The sequence below is a fragment of the Lathyrus oleraceus genome, chromosome 6 (assembly GCF_024323335.1).
Source record: "Lathyrus oleraceus cultivar Zhongwan6 chromosome 6, CAAS_Psat_ZW6_1.0, whole genome shotgun sequence".
In the NCBI taxonomy this organism is placed as follows: domain Eukaryota; kingdom Viridiplantae; phylum Streptophyta; class Magnoliopsida; order Fabales; family Fabaceae; genus Lathyrus; species Lathyrus oleraceus.
In genome coordinates, this window is record NC_066584.1 from 360,795,926 (window position 1) to 360,812,821 (window position 16,896).

Here is a 16,896-nt window from a genome sequence, read left to right on the forward strand (position 1 = left end):
GCCATAGGTTTGAGTTATCATAGTGGTTGATATAAACCTCACGTTATCCTTAGTGATTGGACTATAAGTCTTCCATATTTATTATAGGGTGGATCCCTCACTAGTATGTTGAAGTTCTCCTCACATGGTGGATTGTTGGTTTAGGTTGAGTTTTCTCCCTTTGATAACAAAAGACCTTAAGGCTTTTGTCAAATCAATTCACCAACTTATTTTAAGATTTTTACCTCGAACTACGAGGTTTTGATCCTACCTTTGTGATGGTACGTAGGGAATGGGTTTATCCATTCAAACAACAAAATTGTAAATATGTATATTCTTTTCTCATCTCCCCAATCATGTTTGCACAAATATTTTCACAAATACCAACCTACCATACAACATTTGCAAAAAGGGCTCCCTTAGAGTACTAAGGATGTTTTGGGTGCTTAAAACCTTCCCATTGCATAACCAACCCCCTTACCCAGATCTCTGACATTTTTATTAGTTTTTTATTTGATAAAACTTCTCAGTTTTTGTTCGCTTTCTAACCTTTCCTTTGGATAAATAGAAGAGCGGTGACGACTCGAATTGTATGATTTACTTTTGATTTAGTCAATAAATCTAAAGGTAACGAATACCCCGCTACACTAACCAATGGATAGTAACAGAATGTTCCAAAAACTAGTTTTCAAAGTTTTTTTTAATATAAATTTAACATCAATTTGGCATTGATGATATTTTTTAAGAAGATAATAGAATTTCATGTTAAAGATAGCGTCCAAGTTGATTTGAAGTCGGACACGTATACAAGACATCTTATGAATCTCCACTCCCATATTTCATATTGTAATTTATAAATTATATTAATTTCACATTCATAAAAAAATATAGCGAAAAATGTATGTTAGACACATGCTATGGTATTTGTTCAAGTTGTTGGGATGTTGTATTGTCCTTAAAGGACACAGAATAAATAAATTATTTTCCAATGATTTGAAGATTTCTTGGACATTCTTGAATAATGGTAGATAAATTTCCCTTTGAGGAAATTGATAATACCCTTACCTTGAAGACACTTTAACAATGATTTTAACACATTTTTTGACAAAATTAATCACCAACTCCCTTATCTTAACTTAATATTCTTCTTTAGTCCTTTAATTAAAAAAATATTACAAGTTAGTCTCTTAACTTCACTTATGTTATCCTATTTCGTCTCTTCCATCAAATTTCGATAGGAAAATGTTAAGTTCCAGTGACGTGGCGTGACAATAAGACAATTGGTACAAAACCGAGTCAACAGATTTAGTTAAAACAGATACACTGTTTAAAATGCAAAGGTTTTATTTTCAGAGGTTAAAACAAAACACGCAAAATTTAAATAGTGTATACATTTTTAATAATATACTACTCCAGCCTAATTTATAACCAAAAAAGACAAATTTTACGCTTATTAAGAAATATAGTTAAGTGCATTTATGTTTCTTAATTTCATGTGAGAGAGACAACACAATTACTAATATACCCTCAATTAAATTGTTTTCTACTAACAATATTAAGTAATTAATGCAGGGATACTTTTGGAATAAATGCATTAAATGCACCTAAATTTGTTGACATTTGCTTATATTTAAGGCCAAAAAAATTAGAAGACTTTTGCTTTTAAATAAGGCCAGAGGGAGTACGAAGCTTGAAGAGAGATAATAATATATAGCCAATTTAGGCATATTAAAGAACTACAACATAATTAGCTAATGGTAATAAACTTTTGAAAATTAATGTATAAAATTTATGAAGTTCCTTAGAAGGACAAAAAGATAAAATTAAATATTGATTTTTTTTTGAAAATGCGAGAATAGGGAATTGAACCTCCAACTTTATGATTATTAGGGTTAACTTTCAAATATTTTAACAAATTTTGATATTACAACTACCATTATAATATCTATTATTTATTCTAATTTACCTAACTCATGTTTCAGTAACTAATAGACTTGAAAATAATCATCAATGTTTTGTCAAAAATTTGCAACAAATGTATCTTTAAACCCACTATTGACATAAACATGATCTCTTCAATAAATAGCAACAAGATAGTAATTGGATATTTCAACGACTCTTTTTTAAATAAATATTCAAACTAATTCAAACATCACTTTTATATTTAAGAAAAATTATTATGTACCTAATAGATTTCCAATCTAAAGATATCGTCCATGCTGGTCCAATGTGGCTATGCAATCAATATGTCTTGTGGATATCTTCTTCCAAACATGTATTGTAGTTTAAGAATTATTTTGAACATCGTTTCCTAGATTATAATATTTAAAATGTGTCTTAGACAAACCCATATGTAATTCTGACATATATTGACAAACTATTGATATTTTATAAGGTAATTAATAAGTAAGTTGTGTTTTAATAATTATAGGCTTATTTAAAGATTCTTGAAATATAATTTATTATTTGTGCTCCGAGATAGTAATAATTCTAATGACGTTGAAAAGACTTAAGAAATTATTTTAACATTAAAAAATGTTATAATTTAAAATTAATGAAAACACTAGAAGGAAGGGTTGAACCTTCGACCTTGTGGTTAACAGCCACACGCTCTAACCAACTAAGCTATTCCAGCTACGCTTACACACTGATTTTGATTTCTTTATACTAATCTAATTTATTCAAATTTCAGTACCGTGCATACTTGAGAGTATGCATAAACTCTATGTCAAAAGCTTGCAACATATTTATCTTTGAATTGAGTATGGACATAAACATGACATCTTCCATGTCTAACTACAAGATCTAACCAATGGATAGTAACAGAATGTTCCAAAAACTAGTTTTCAAAGTTTTTTTTAATATAAATTTAACATCAATTTGGCATTGATGATATTTTTTAAGGAGATTACAGAATTTCATGTTAAAGATAGCGTCCAAGTTGATTTGAAGTCGGACACGTATACAAGACATCTTATGAATCTCCACTCCCATATTTCATATTGTAATTTATAAATTTTATTAATTTCACATTCATAAACAAATATAGCAGAAAATGTATGTTAGACACATGCTTTGGTATTTGTTCCAGTTGTTGGGATGTTGTATTGTCCTTAAAGGACATAGAATAAATAAGTTATTTTCCAATGATTTGAAGATTTCTTGGACATTCTTTAATAATGGTAGATAAATTTCCCTTTGAGGAAATTGATAATACCCTTACCTTGAAGACACTTTAACAATGACTTTAACACATTTTTTGACAGAATTAATCCCTAACTCCCTTATCTTAATTTAATATTCTTCTTTAGTCCTTTAATTAAAAAAATGTTACAAGTTAGTCTCTTAACTTCACTTATGTTATCCTATTTGGGCTCTTCCATCAATTCTCGATAGAAAAATGTTAAGTTCCAGTGACGTGGCGTGACAATAAGACAATTGGTACAAAAACCGAGTCAACATATTTAGTTAAAATAGATACACTGTTTAAAATGCAAAGGTTTTATTTTCAGAGGTTAAAACAAAACACGCAAAATTTAAATAGTGTATACGTTTTTAATAATATTCTACTCCAGCCTAATTTATAACCAAAAAAAAGACAAATTTTACGCTTATTAAGAAATATAGTTAAGTGCATTTAAGTTTCTTAATTTCATGTGAGAGAGACAACACAATTACTAATATACCCTCAATTAAATTATTTTCTACTAACAATATTAAATAATTAATGCAAGGATACTTTTGGAATAAAGGCATTAAATGCACCTAGATTTGTTGACATCTGCTTATATTTAAGGCCAAAAAATTAGAAGACTTTTGCTTATAAATAAGGCCGGAGGGAGTACGAAGCTTGAAGAGAGCTAATAATATATAGCCAATTTAGGCATATTAAAGAACTACAACATAATTAGCTAATGGTAATAAACTTTTGAAAATTAACGTATAAAAATTTATGAAGTTCCTTAGAAGGAGAAAAAGATAAAATTAAATATTGATGTTTTTTTGAAAATGCGAGAATAGGGAATTGAACCTCCAACTTTATGATTATTAGGGTTAACTTTCACACATTTTAACCAATTATGATATTACAACTACCATTATAATATCTATTATTTATTCTAATTTACCTAACTCATGTTTCAGTAACTAATAGACTTGAAAATAATCATCGATGTTTTGTCAAAATTTTGCAACAAATGCATCTTTAAACCTACTATTGACGTAAACATGATCTCTTCAATAAATAGCAACAAGATAGTAATTGGATATTTCAACGACTCTTTTTTAAATAAATATTCAAACTAATTCAAACATCACTTTTATATTTAAGAAAAATTATTATAGACCTAATAGATTTCCAATCTAAAGACATCGTCCAAGCTGGTCCAATGTGGCTATGCAATCAATATGTCATGTGGATATCTTCTTCCAAAAATGTATTGTAGTTTAAGAATTATTTTGAACATTGTTTCCTAGATTATAGTATTTAAAATTAATGAAAACGCTAAAAGGAGGGGTTGAACCTCCGACCTTATGGTTAACAGTCATATGCCCTAACCAACTAAGCTATTCCAGCTACTCTTACACATTAATTTTGATTTCTTTATATTAATCTAATTTATTCAAGTTTCAGTACCGCGCATACTTGAGAGTATGCATAAACTCTATGTCAAAAGCTTGCAACATATTTATCTTTGAAATGAGTATGGACATAAACATGACATCTTCTATGTCTTACAACAAGATCTAACCAATGGATAATAACAGAATGTTCCAAAAACTAGTTTTCAAAGTTTTTTTTAATATAAATTTAACATCAATTTGGCATTGATGATATTTTTTAAGGAGATTATAGAATTTCATGTTAAAGATAGCGTTCAAGTTGATTTGAAGTCGGACACGTATACAAGACATCTTATGAATCTCTACTCCCATATTTCATATTGTAATTTATAAATTATATTAATTTCACATTCATAAACAAATATAGCGAAAAATGTATGTTAGACACATGCTTTGGTATTTGTTCCAGTTGTTGGGATGTTGTATTGTCCTTAAAGGACATAGAATAAATAAGTTATTTTCCAATGATTTGAAGATTCCTTGGACATTCTTGAATAATGGTAGATAAATTTCCCTTTGAGGAAATTGATAATACCCTTACCTTGAAGACACTTTAACAATGATTTTAACACAGTTTTTGACAGAATTAATCACCCACTCCCTTATCTTAATTTAATATTCTTCTTTAGTCCTTTAATTAAAAAAATGTTACAAGTTAGTCTCTTAACTTCACTTATGTTATCCTATTTGGTCTCTTCCATCAATTCTAAAAATGTTAAGTTCCAGTGACGTGGCGTGACAATAAGACAATTGGTACAAAACCGAGTCAACATATTTAGTTAAAACAGATACACTGTTTAAAATGCAAATGTTTTTATTTTCAGAGGTTAAAACAAAACACGCAAAATTTAAATAGTGTATACGTTTTTAATAATATTCTACTCCAGCCTAATTTATAACCAAAAAAGACAAATTTTATGCTTATTAAGAAATATAGTTAAGTGCATTTAAGTTTCTTAATTTCATGTGAGAGAGACAACACAATTACTAATATACCCTCAATTAAATTGTTTTCTACTAACAATATTAAATAATTAATGCAAGGATACTTTTGGAATAAAGGCATTAAATGCACCTAGATTTGTTGACATCTGCTTATATTTAAGGCCAAAAATTAGAAGACTTTGGCTTATAAATAAGGCCGGAGGGAGTACGAAGCTTGAAGAAAGCTAATAATATATAGCCGATTTAGGCATATTAAAGAACTACAACATAATTAGCTAATGGTAATAAACTTTTGAAAATTAACGTATAAAAATTTATGAAGTTCCTTCGAAGGACAAAAAGATAAAATTAAATATTGATTTTTTTTTTGAAAATGCGAGAATAGGGAATTGAACCTCCAACTTTATGATTATTAGGGTTAACTTTCACACATTTTAACCAATTATGATATTACAACTACCATTATAATATCTATTATTTATTCTAATTTACCTAACTCATGTTTCAGTAACTAATAGACTTGAAAATAATCATCAATGTTTTGTCAAAAATTTGCAACAAATGTATCTTTAAACCTACTATTGACGTAAAAATGATCTCTTCAATAAATAACAACAAGATAGTAATTTGATATTTCAAAGACTCTTTTTTAAATAAATATTCAAACTAATTCAAACATCACTTTTATATTTAAGAAAAAATATTATAGACATAATAGATTTCCAATCTAAAGACATCGTCCATGTTGGTCCAATGTGGCTATGCAATCAATATGTCATGTGGATATCTTCTTCCAAAAATGTATTGTAGTTTAAGAATTATTTTGAAAATCGTTTCCTAGATTATAACATTTAAAATGTGTCTTAGACAAACCCATATGTAATTCATACATATATTGACAAACTATTGATATTTTATAAGGTAATTAATAAGTAAATTGTGTTTTAATAATTATAGCCTTATTTAAAGATTCTTGAAATATAATCTATTATTTGTGCTCCGAGATAGTGATAATTCTCATGACGTTGAAAAGACTTAAGAAATTATTTTAACATTAAATAATTTAAAATTAATGAAAACGCTAGAAGGAGAGGTTGAACCTCCGACCTTGTGGTTAACAGTCATATGCTCTAATCAACTGAGCTATTCTAGCTACGCTTACACATTAGTTTTGATTTCTTTATATTAATCTAATTTATTCAAATTTCAGTACCGCACATACTTGAGAGTATGCATAAACTCTATGTCAAAAGCTTGCAACATATTTATCTTTGAATTGAGTATGGACATAAACATGACATCTTCCATGTCTAACTACAAGATCTAACCAATGGATAGTAACAGAATGTTCCAAAAACTAGTTTTCAAAGTTTTTTTTAATATAAATTTAACATCAATTTGGCATTGATGATATTTTTTAAGGATATTATAGAATTTCATGTTAAAGATAGCGTCCAAGTTAATTTGAAGTCGGACACGTATACAAGACATCTTATGAATCTCCACTCCCATATTTCATATTGTAATTTATAAATTTTATTAATTTCACATTCATAAACAAATATAGCAGAAAATGTATGTTAGACACATGCTTTGGTATTTGTTCCAGTTGTTGGGATGTTGTATTGTCCTTAAAGGACATAGAATAAATAAGTTATTTTCCAATGATTTGAAGATTTCTTGGACATTCTTTAATAATGGTAGATAAATTTTCCCTTTGAGGAAATTGATAATACCCTTACCTTGAAGACACTTTAACAATGACTTTAACACATTTTTTGACAGAATTAATCCCCAACTTCCTTATCTTAATTTAATATTCTTCTTTAGTCCTTTAATTAAAAAAATGTTACAAGTTAGTCTCTTAACTTCACTTATGTTATCCTATTTGGGCTCTTCCATCAATTCTCGATAGAAAAATGTTAAGTTCCAGTGACGTGGCGTGACAATAAGACAATTGGTACAAAACCGAGTCAACATATTTAGTTAAAATAGATACACTGTTTAAAATGCAAAGGTTTTATTTTCAGAGGTTAAAACAAAACACGCAAAATTTAAATAGTGTATACGTTTTTAATAATATTCTACTCCAGCCTAATTTATAACCAAAAAAAAGACAAATTTTACGCTTATTAAGAAATATAGTTAAGTGCATTTAAGTTTCTTAATTTCATGTGAGAGAGACAACACAATTACTAATATACCCTCAATTAAATTATTTTCTACTAACAATATTAAATAATTAATGCAAGGATACTTTTGGAATAAGGGCATTAAATGCACCTAGATTTGTTGACATCTGCTTATATTTAAGGCCAAAAAATTAGAAGACTTTTGCTTATAAATAAGGCCGGAGGGAGTACGAAGCTTGAAGAGAGCTAATAATATATAGCCAATTTAGGCATATTAAAGAACTACAACATAATTAGCTAATGGTAATAAACTTTTGAAAATTAACGTATAAAAATTTATGAAGTTCCTTAGAAGGAGAAAAAGATAAAATTAAATATTGATATTTTTTTGAAAATGCGAGAATAGGGAATTGAACCTCCAACTTTATGATTATTAGGGTTAACTTTCACACATTTTAACCAATTATGATATTACAACTACCATTATAATATCTATTATTTATTTTAATTTACCTAACTCATGTTTCAGTAACTAATTGACTTGAAAATAATCATCGATGTTTTGTCAAAATTTTGCAACAAATGCATCTTTAAACCTACTATTGAACATTGTTTCCTAGATTATAGTATTTAAAATTAATGAAAACGCTAAAAGGAGGGGTTGAACCTCCGACCTTATGGTTAACAGTCATATGCCCTAACCAACTAAGCTATTCCAGCTACTCTTACACATTAATTTTGATTTCTTTATATTAATCTAATTTATTCAAGTTTCAGTACCGCGCATACTTGAGAGTATGCATAAACTCTATGTCAAAAGCTTGCAACATATTTATCTTTGAAATGAGTATGGACATAAACATGACATCTTCTATGTCTTACAACAAGATCTAACCAATGGATAATAACAGAATGTTCCAAAAACTAGTTTTCAAAGTTTTTTTAATATAAATTTAACATCAATTTGGCATTGATGATATTTTTTAAGGAGATTATAGAATTTCATGTTAAAGATAGCGTTCAAGTTGATTTGAAGTCGGACACGTATACAAGACATCTTATGAATCTCTACTCCCATATTTCATATTGTAATTTACAAATTATATTAATTTCACATTCATAAACCAATATAGCGAAAAATGTATGTTAGACACATGCTTTGGTATTTGTTCCAGTTGTTGGGATGTTGTATTGTCCTTAAAGGACATAGAATAAATAAGTTATTTTCCAATGATTTGAAGATCCTTGGACATTCTTGAATAATGGTAGATAAATTTCCCTTTGAGGAAATTGATAATACCCTTACCTTGAAGACACTTTAACAATGATTTTAACACAGTTTTTGACAGAATTAATCACCCACTCCCTTATCTTAATTTAATATTCTTCTTTAGTCCTTTAATTAAAAAAATGTTACAAGTTAGTCTCTTAACTTCACTTATGTTATCCTATTTGGTCTCTTCCATCAATTCTCGATAGAAAAATGTTAAGTTCCAGTGACGTGGCGTGACAATAAGACAATTGGTACAAAACCGAGTCAACATATTTAGTTAAAACAGATACACTGTTTAAAATGCAAATGTTTTATTTTCAGAGGTTAAAACAAAACACGCAAAATTTAAATAGTGTATACGTTTTTAATAATATTCTACTCCAGCCTAATTTATAACCAAAAAAGACAAATTTTATGCTTATTAAGAAATATAGTTAAGTGCATTTAAGTTTCTTAATTTCATGTGAGAGAGACAACACAATTACTAATATACCCTCAATTAAATTGTTTTCTACTAACAATATTAAATAATTAATGCAAGGATACTTTTGGAATAAAGGCATTAAATGCACCTAGATTTGTTGACATCTGCTTATATTTAAGGCCAAACATTAGAAGACTTTGGCTTATAAATAAGGCCGGAGGGAGTACGAAGCTTGAAGAAAAGCTAATAATATATAGCCGATTTAGGCATATTAAAGAACTACAACATAATTAGCTAATGGTAATAAACTTTTGAAAATTAACGTATAAATATTTATGAAGTTCCTTCGAAGGACAAAAAGATAAAATTAAATATTGATTTTTTTTTTGAAAATGCGAGAATAGGGAATTGAACCTCCAACTTTATGATTATTAGGGTTAACTTTCACACATTTTAACCAATTATGATATTACAACTACCATTATAATATCTATTATTTATTCTAATTTACTTAACTCATGTTTCAGTAACTAATAGACTTGAAAATAATCATCAATGTTTTGTCAAAAATTTGCAACAAATGCATCTTTAAACCTACTGTTGACGTAAACATGATCTGTTCAATAAATAGCAACAAGATAGTAATTGGATATTTCAACGACTCTCATTTAAATAAATATTCAAACTAATTCAAACATCACTTTTATATTTAAGAAAAATTATTATAGACCTAATAGATTTCCAATCTAAAGACATCTTCCATGTTGGTCCAATGTGGCTATGCAATCAATATGTCATGTGGATATCTTCTTCCAAAAATGTATTGTAGTTTAAGATTATTTTGAAAATCGTTTCCTAGATTATAATATTTAAAATGTGTCTTAGACAAACCCATATGTAATTCTGACATATATTGACAAACTATTGATATTTTATAAGGTAATTAATAAGTAAGTTGTGTTTTAATAATTATAGGCTTATTTAAAGATTCTTGAAATATAATCTATTATTTGTGCTCCGAGATAGTGATAATTCTCATGATGTTGAAAAGACTTAAGAAATTATTTTAACATTAAAAAATGTTATAATTTAAAATTAATGAAAACGCTAGAAGGAGGGATTGAACCTCCGACCTTGTGGTTAACAGCCACACGCTCTAAACGACTGAGTTATTCCAGCTACTCTTACACATTGATTTTGATTTCTTTATATTAATCTAATTTATTCAAATTTCAGTACCGCGCATACTTGAGAGTATGCATAAACTCTATGTCAAAAGCTTGCAACATATTTATCTTTGAATTGAGTATGGACATAAACATGACATCTTCCATGTCTAACTACAAGATCTAACCAATGGATAGTAACAGAATGTTCCAAAAACTAGTTTTCAAAGTTTTTTTAAATATAAATTTAACATCAATTTGGCATTGATGATATTTTTTAAGGAGATTATAGAATTTCATGTTAAAGATAGCGTCCAAGTTGATTTGAAGTCGGACACGTATACAAGACATCTTACGAATCTGCACTCCCATATTTCATATTGTAATTTATAAATTATATTAATTTTACATTCATAAACAAATATAGCGAAAAATGTATGTTAGACACATGGTTTGGTATTTGTTCCAGTTGTTGGGATATTGTATTGTCCTTAAAGGACATAGAATAAATAAGTTATTTTCCAATGATTTGAAGATTTCTTGGACATTCTTTAATAATGGTAGATAAATTTCCCTTTGAGGAAATTGATAATACCCTTACCTTGAAGACACTATAACAATGACTTTAACACATTTTTTGACAGAATTAATCACCAACTCCCTTATCTTAATTTAATATTCTTCTTTAGTCCTTTAATAAAAAAAATGTTACAAGTTAGTCTCTTAACTTCACTTATGTTATCCTATTTGGGCTCTTCCAACAATTCTCGATAGAAAAATGTTAAGTTCCAGTGACGTGGCGTGACAATAAGACAATTGGTACAAAACCGAGTCAACATATTTAGTTAAAATAGATACAATGTTTAAAATGCAAAGGTTTTATTTTCAGAGGTTAAAACAAAACACGCAAAATTTAAATAGTGTATACGTTTTTAATAATATTCTACTCAGGCCTAATTTATAACCAAAAAAGACAAATTTTACGCTTATTAAGAAATATAGTTAAGTGCATTTAAGTTTCTTAATTTCATGTGAGAGAGACAACACAATTACTAATATACTCTCAATTAAATTGTTTTCTACTAACAATATTAAATATCTAATGCAAGGATACTTTTGGAATAAGGGCATTAAATGCACCTAGATTTGTTGACATCTGCTTATATTTAAGGCTAAAAAATTAAAAGACTTTTGCTTATATATAAGGCCGGAGGGAGTACGAAGCTTGAAGAGAGCTAATAATATATAGCCAATTTAGACATATTAAAGAACTATAACATAATTAGCTAATGGTAATAAACTTTTGAAAATTAACGTATAAAAATTTATGAAGTTCCTTAGAAGGACAAAAAGATAAAATATAATATTGATTTTTTTTTTGAAAATGCGAGAATAGGGAATTGAACCTCCAACTTTATGATTATTAGGGTTAACTTTCACACATTTTAACCAATTATGATATTACAACTACCATTATAATATCTATTATTTATTCTAATTTACCTAACTCATGTTTCAATAACTAATAGACTTGAAAATAATCATCAATGTTTTGTCAAAACTTATCACTTTTATATTTAAGAAAAATTGTTATATGTGGATATCTTCTTCCAAAAATGTATTGTAGTTTAAGATTATTTTGAAAATCGTTTCCTAGATTGTAGTTTAAGATAAATATTTAAAATTAATGAAAACGCTAGAAGGAGGGGTTGAACCTCCGACCTTGTGGTTAACAGCCACACGGTCTAACCAACTGAGCTATTCCAACTACTCTTACGCATTGATTTTGATTTCTTTATATTAATCTAATTTGTTCAAATTTTAGTACCGCGCATACTTGAGAGTATGCATAAACTCTATGTCAAAACCTTGCAACATATTTATCTTTGAAATGAGTATGGACATAAACATGACATCTTCTATGTCTAACAACAAGATCTAACCAATGGATAGTAACAGAATGTTCCAAAAACTAGTTTTCAAAGTTGTTTTTTAATATAAATATAACATCAATTTTGCATTGATGATATTTTTTAAGGAGATAACTAAATTTCATGTTAAAGATAGCGTCCAAGTTGATTTGAAGTCGGACACGTATACAAGACATCTTATGAATCTCCACTCCCATATTTCATATTGTAATTTATAAATTATATTAATTTCATATTCATAAACAAATATAGCGAAAAATGTATGTTAGACACATGCTTTGGTATTTGTTGCAATGTTGGGATGTTGTATTGTCCTTAAAGGACATAGAATAAATAAGTTATTTTCCAATGATTTGAAGATTTCTTGGACATTCTTGAATAATGGTAGATAAATTTCTCTTTGAGGAAATTGATAATAACCTTACCTTGAAGACACTTTAACAATGATTTTAAAACATTTTTTGACAGAATTAATCACCAATTCCCTTATCTTAATTTAATATTCTTCTTTAGTCCTTTAATTAAAAAATGTTACAAGTTAGTCTCTTAACTTCACTTATGTTATCCTATTTGGTCTCTTCATCAATTCTCGATAGAAAAATGTTAAGTTCCAGTGACGTGGCGTGACAATAAGACAATTGGTACAAATCCAGTCACATATTTAGTTAAAAAAGATACACTGTTTAAAATGCAAAGGTTTTATTTTCAGAGGTTAAAACAAAACACGCAAAATTTAAATAGTGTATACGTTTTAATAATATTCTACTCCAGCCTAATTTATAACCAAAAAAGACAAATTTTACGCTTATTAAGAAATATAGTTAAGTGCATTTAAGTTTCTTAATTTCATGTGAGAGAGACAACACAATTACTAATATACCCTCAATTAAATTTTTTCTACTAACAATATTAAATAATAATGCAAGGATACTTTGGAATAAAGGCATTAAATGCACCTAGATTTGTTGACATCTGCTTATATTTAAGGCCAAAAAATTAGAAGACTTTTGCTTATAAATAAGGCCGGAGGGAGTACGAAGCTTGAAGAGAGCTAATAATATATAGCCAATTTAGGCATATTAAAGAACTACAACGTAATTAGCTATGGTAATAAACTTTTGAAAATTAACGTATAAAAATTTATGAAGTTCCTTAGAAGGACAAAAAGATAAAATTAAATATTGATTTTTTTTTTGAAAATGCGAGAATAGGGAATTGAACCTCCAACTTTATGATTATTAGGGTTAACTTTCACACATTTTAACCAATTATGATATTACAACTACCATTATAATATCTATTATTTATTCTAATTTACCTAACTCATGTTTCAGTAACTAATAGACTTGAAAATAATCATCAATGTTTTGTGAAAATTTTGCAACAAATGCATCTTTAAACCTACTATTGACGTAAAGATGATCTCTTCAATAAATAGCAACAAGATAGTAATTGGATATTTCAACGACTCTTTTTTAAATAAATATTCAAACTAATTCAAACATCACTTTTATATTTAAGAAAAGTTATTATAGATCTAATAGATTTCCAATCTAAAGACATCGTCCATGCTGGTCCAATGTGGCTATGCAATCAATATGTCATGTGGATATCTTCTTCCAAAAATGTATTGTAGTTTAAGATTATTTTGAAAATCGTTTCCTAGATTATAATATTTAAAATGTGTCTTAGACAAACCCATATGTAATTCTAACATATATTGACAAACTATTGATATTTTATAAGGTAATTAATAAGTAAGTTGTGTTTTAATAATTATAGGCTTATTTAAAGACATAAGAAATTATTTTAACATTAATAAATGTTATAATTTAAAATTAATGAAAACGCTAGAAGGAGGTGTTGAACCTCCGACCTTGTGGTTAACAGCCACACACTCTAACCAACTGAGCTATTCCAACTACTCTTACGCATTGATTTTGATTTCTTTATATTAATCTAATTTATTCAAATTTCAGTACCGCGCATACTTGAGAGTATGCATAAACTCTATGTCAAAAGCTTGCAACATATTTATCTTTGGAATGAGTATGGACATAAACATGACATCTTCTATGTCTAACAACAAGATCTAACCAATGGATAGTAACAGAATGTTCCAAAAACTTGTTTTCAAAGTTGTTTTTTAATATAAATATAACATCAATTTTGCATTGATGATATTTTTTAAGGAGATAATAGAATTTCATGTTAAAGATAGCGTCCAAGTTGATTTGAAGTCGGACACGTATACAAGACATCTTATGAATCTCCACTCCCATATTTCATATTGTAATTTATAAATTATATTAATTTCACATTCATAAAAAATATAGCGAAAATGTATGTTAGACACATGCTTTGGTATTTGTTGCAATTGTTGGGATGTTGTATTGTCCTTAAAGGACATAGAATAAATAAGTTATTTTCCAATGATTTGAAGATTTCTTGGACATTCTTGAATAATGGTAGATAAATTTCTCTTTGAGGAAATTGATAATACCCTTACCTTGAAGACACTTTAACAATGATTTTAAAACATTTTTTGACAGAATTAATCACCAACTCCCTTATCTTAATTTAATATTCTTCTTTAGTCCTTTAATTAAACAAATGTTACAAGTTAGTCTCTTAACTTCACTTATGTTATCCTATTTGGTCTCTTCCATCAATTCTCGATAGAAAAATGTTAAGTTCCAGTGACGTGGCGTGACAATAAGACAATTGGTACAAAATCCAGTCAACATATTTAGTTAAAACAGATACACTGTTTAAAATGCAAAGGTTTTATTTTCAGAGGTTAAAACAAAACACGCAAAATTTAAATAGTGTATACGTTTTAATAATATTCTACTCCAGCCTAATTTATAACCAAAAAAGACAAATTTTACGCTTATTAAGAAATATAGTTAAGTGCATTTAAGTTTCTTAATTTCATGTGAGAGAGACAACACAATTAATAATATACCCTCAATTAAATTGTTTTCTACTAACAATATTAAATAATTAATGCAAGGATACTTTTGGAATAAAGGCATTAAATGCACCTAGATTTGTTGACATCTGCTTATATTTAAGGCCAAAAAATTAGAAGACTTTTGCTTATAAATAAGGTCGGAGGGAGTACGAAACTTGAAGAGAGCTAATTTAGGCATATTAAAGAACTACAACGCAATTAGCTATGGTAATAAACTTTTGAAAATTAACGTATAAAAATTTATGAAGTTCCTTAGAAGGACAAAAAGATAAAAATTAAATATTGATTTTTTTTTTGAAAATGCGAGAATAGGGAATTGAACCTCCAACTTTATGATTATTAGGGTTAACTTTCACACATTTTAACCAATTATGATATTACAACTACCATTATAATATCTATTATTTATTCTAATTTACCTAACTCATGTTTCAGTAACTAATAGACTTGAAAATAATCATCAATGTTTTGTGAAAATTTTGCAACAAATGCATCTTTAAACCTACTATTGACGTAAAGATGATCTCTTCAATAAATAGCAACAAGATAGTAATTGGATATTTCAACGACTCTTTTTTAAATAAATATTCAAACTAATTCAAACATCACTTTTATACTTAAGAAAAGTTATTATAGATCTAATAGATTTCCAATCTAAAGACATCGTCCATGCTGGTCCAATGTGGCTATGCAATCAATATGTCATGCGGATATCTTCTTCCAAAAATGTATTGTAGTTTAAGATTATTTTGAAAATCGTTTCCTAGATTATAATATTTAAAATGTGTCTTAGACAAACCCATATGTAATTCTAACATATATTGACAAACTATTAATATTTTATAAGGTAATTAATAAGTAAGTTGTGTTTTAATAATTATAGGCTTATTTAAAGACTTAAGAAATTATTTTAACATTAATAAATGTTATAATTTAAAATTAATGAAAACGCTAGAAGGAGGTGTTGAACCTCCGACCTTGTGGTTAACAGCCACACGCTCTAACCAACTGAGCTATTCCAACTACTCTTATGCATTGATTTTGATTTCTTTATATTAATCTAATTTATTCAAATTTCAGTACCGCGCATACTTGAGAGTATGCATAAACTCTATGTCAAAAGCTTGCAACATATTTATCTTTGGAATGAGTATGGACATAAACATGACATCTTCTATGTCTAACAACAAGATCTAACCAATGGATAGTAACAGAATGTTCCAAAAAACTTGTTTTCAAAGTTGTTTTTTAATATAAATATAACATCAATTTTGCATTGATGATATTTTTTAAGGAGATAATAGAATTTCATGTTAAAGATAGCGTCCAAGTTGATTTGAAGTCGGACACGTATACAAGACATCTTATGAATCTCCACTCCCATATTTCATATTGTAATTTATAAATTATATTAATTTCACATTCATAAAAAAATATAGCGAAAAA

The 16,896-nt window shown here is 27.7% G+C and overlaps 6 non-coding genes across 6 annotated transcripts; all 6 read right to left on the bottom strand.

Moving 5' to 3' along the window:
* Positions 1–4,481: 4,481 nt before the first annotated feature.
* TRNAN-GUU (transfer RNA asparagine (anticodon GUU)) lies at positions 4,482–4,555 on the bottom strand. The gene has a single exon. It is a non-coding gene; the product is annotated as a tRNA-Asn (tRNA).
* A 3,770-nt stretch (positions 4,556–8,325) lies between these two features.
* TRNAN-GUU (transfer RNA asparagine (anticodon GUU)) lies at positions 8,326–8,399 on the bottom strand. Its single transcript has one exon. It is a non-coding gene; the product is annotated as a tRNA-Asn (tRNA).
* Positions 8,400–10,481: 2,082 nt separating this feature from the next.
* On the bottom strand, positions 10,482–10,555 carry TRNAN-GUU (transfer RNA asparagine (anticodon GUU)). Its single transcript has one exon. It is a non-coding gene; the product is annotated as a tRNA-Asn (tRNA).
* A 1,681-nt stretch (positions 10,556–12,236) lies between these two features.
* TRNAN-GUU (transfer RNA asparagine (anticodon GUU)) lies at positions 12,237–12,310 on the bottom strand. The gene has a single exon. It is a non-coding gene; the product is annotated as a tRNA-Asn (tRNA).
* Positions 12,311–14,321: 2,011 nt separating this feature from the next.
* On the bottom strand, positions 14,322–14,395 carry TRNAN-GUU (transfer RNA asparagine (anticodon GUU)). The gene has a single exon. It is a non-coding gene; the product is annotated as a tRNA-Asn (tRNA).
* Positions 14,396–16,399: 2,004 nt separating this feature from the next.
* TRNAN-GUU (transfer RNA asparagine (anticodon GUU)) lies at positions 16,400–16,473 on the bottom strand. Its single transcript has one exon. It is a non-coding gene; the product is annotated as a tRNA-Asn (tRNA).
* Positions 16,474–16,896: the final 423 nt, after the last annotated feature.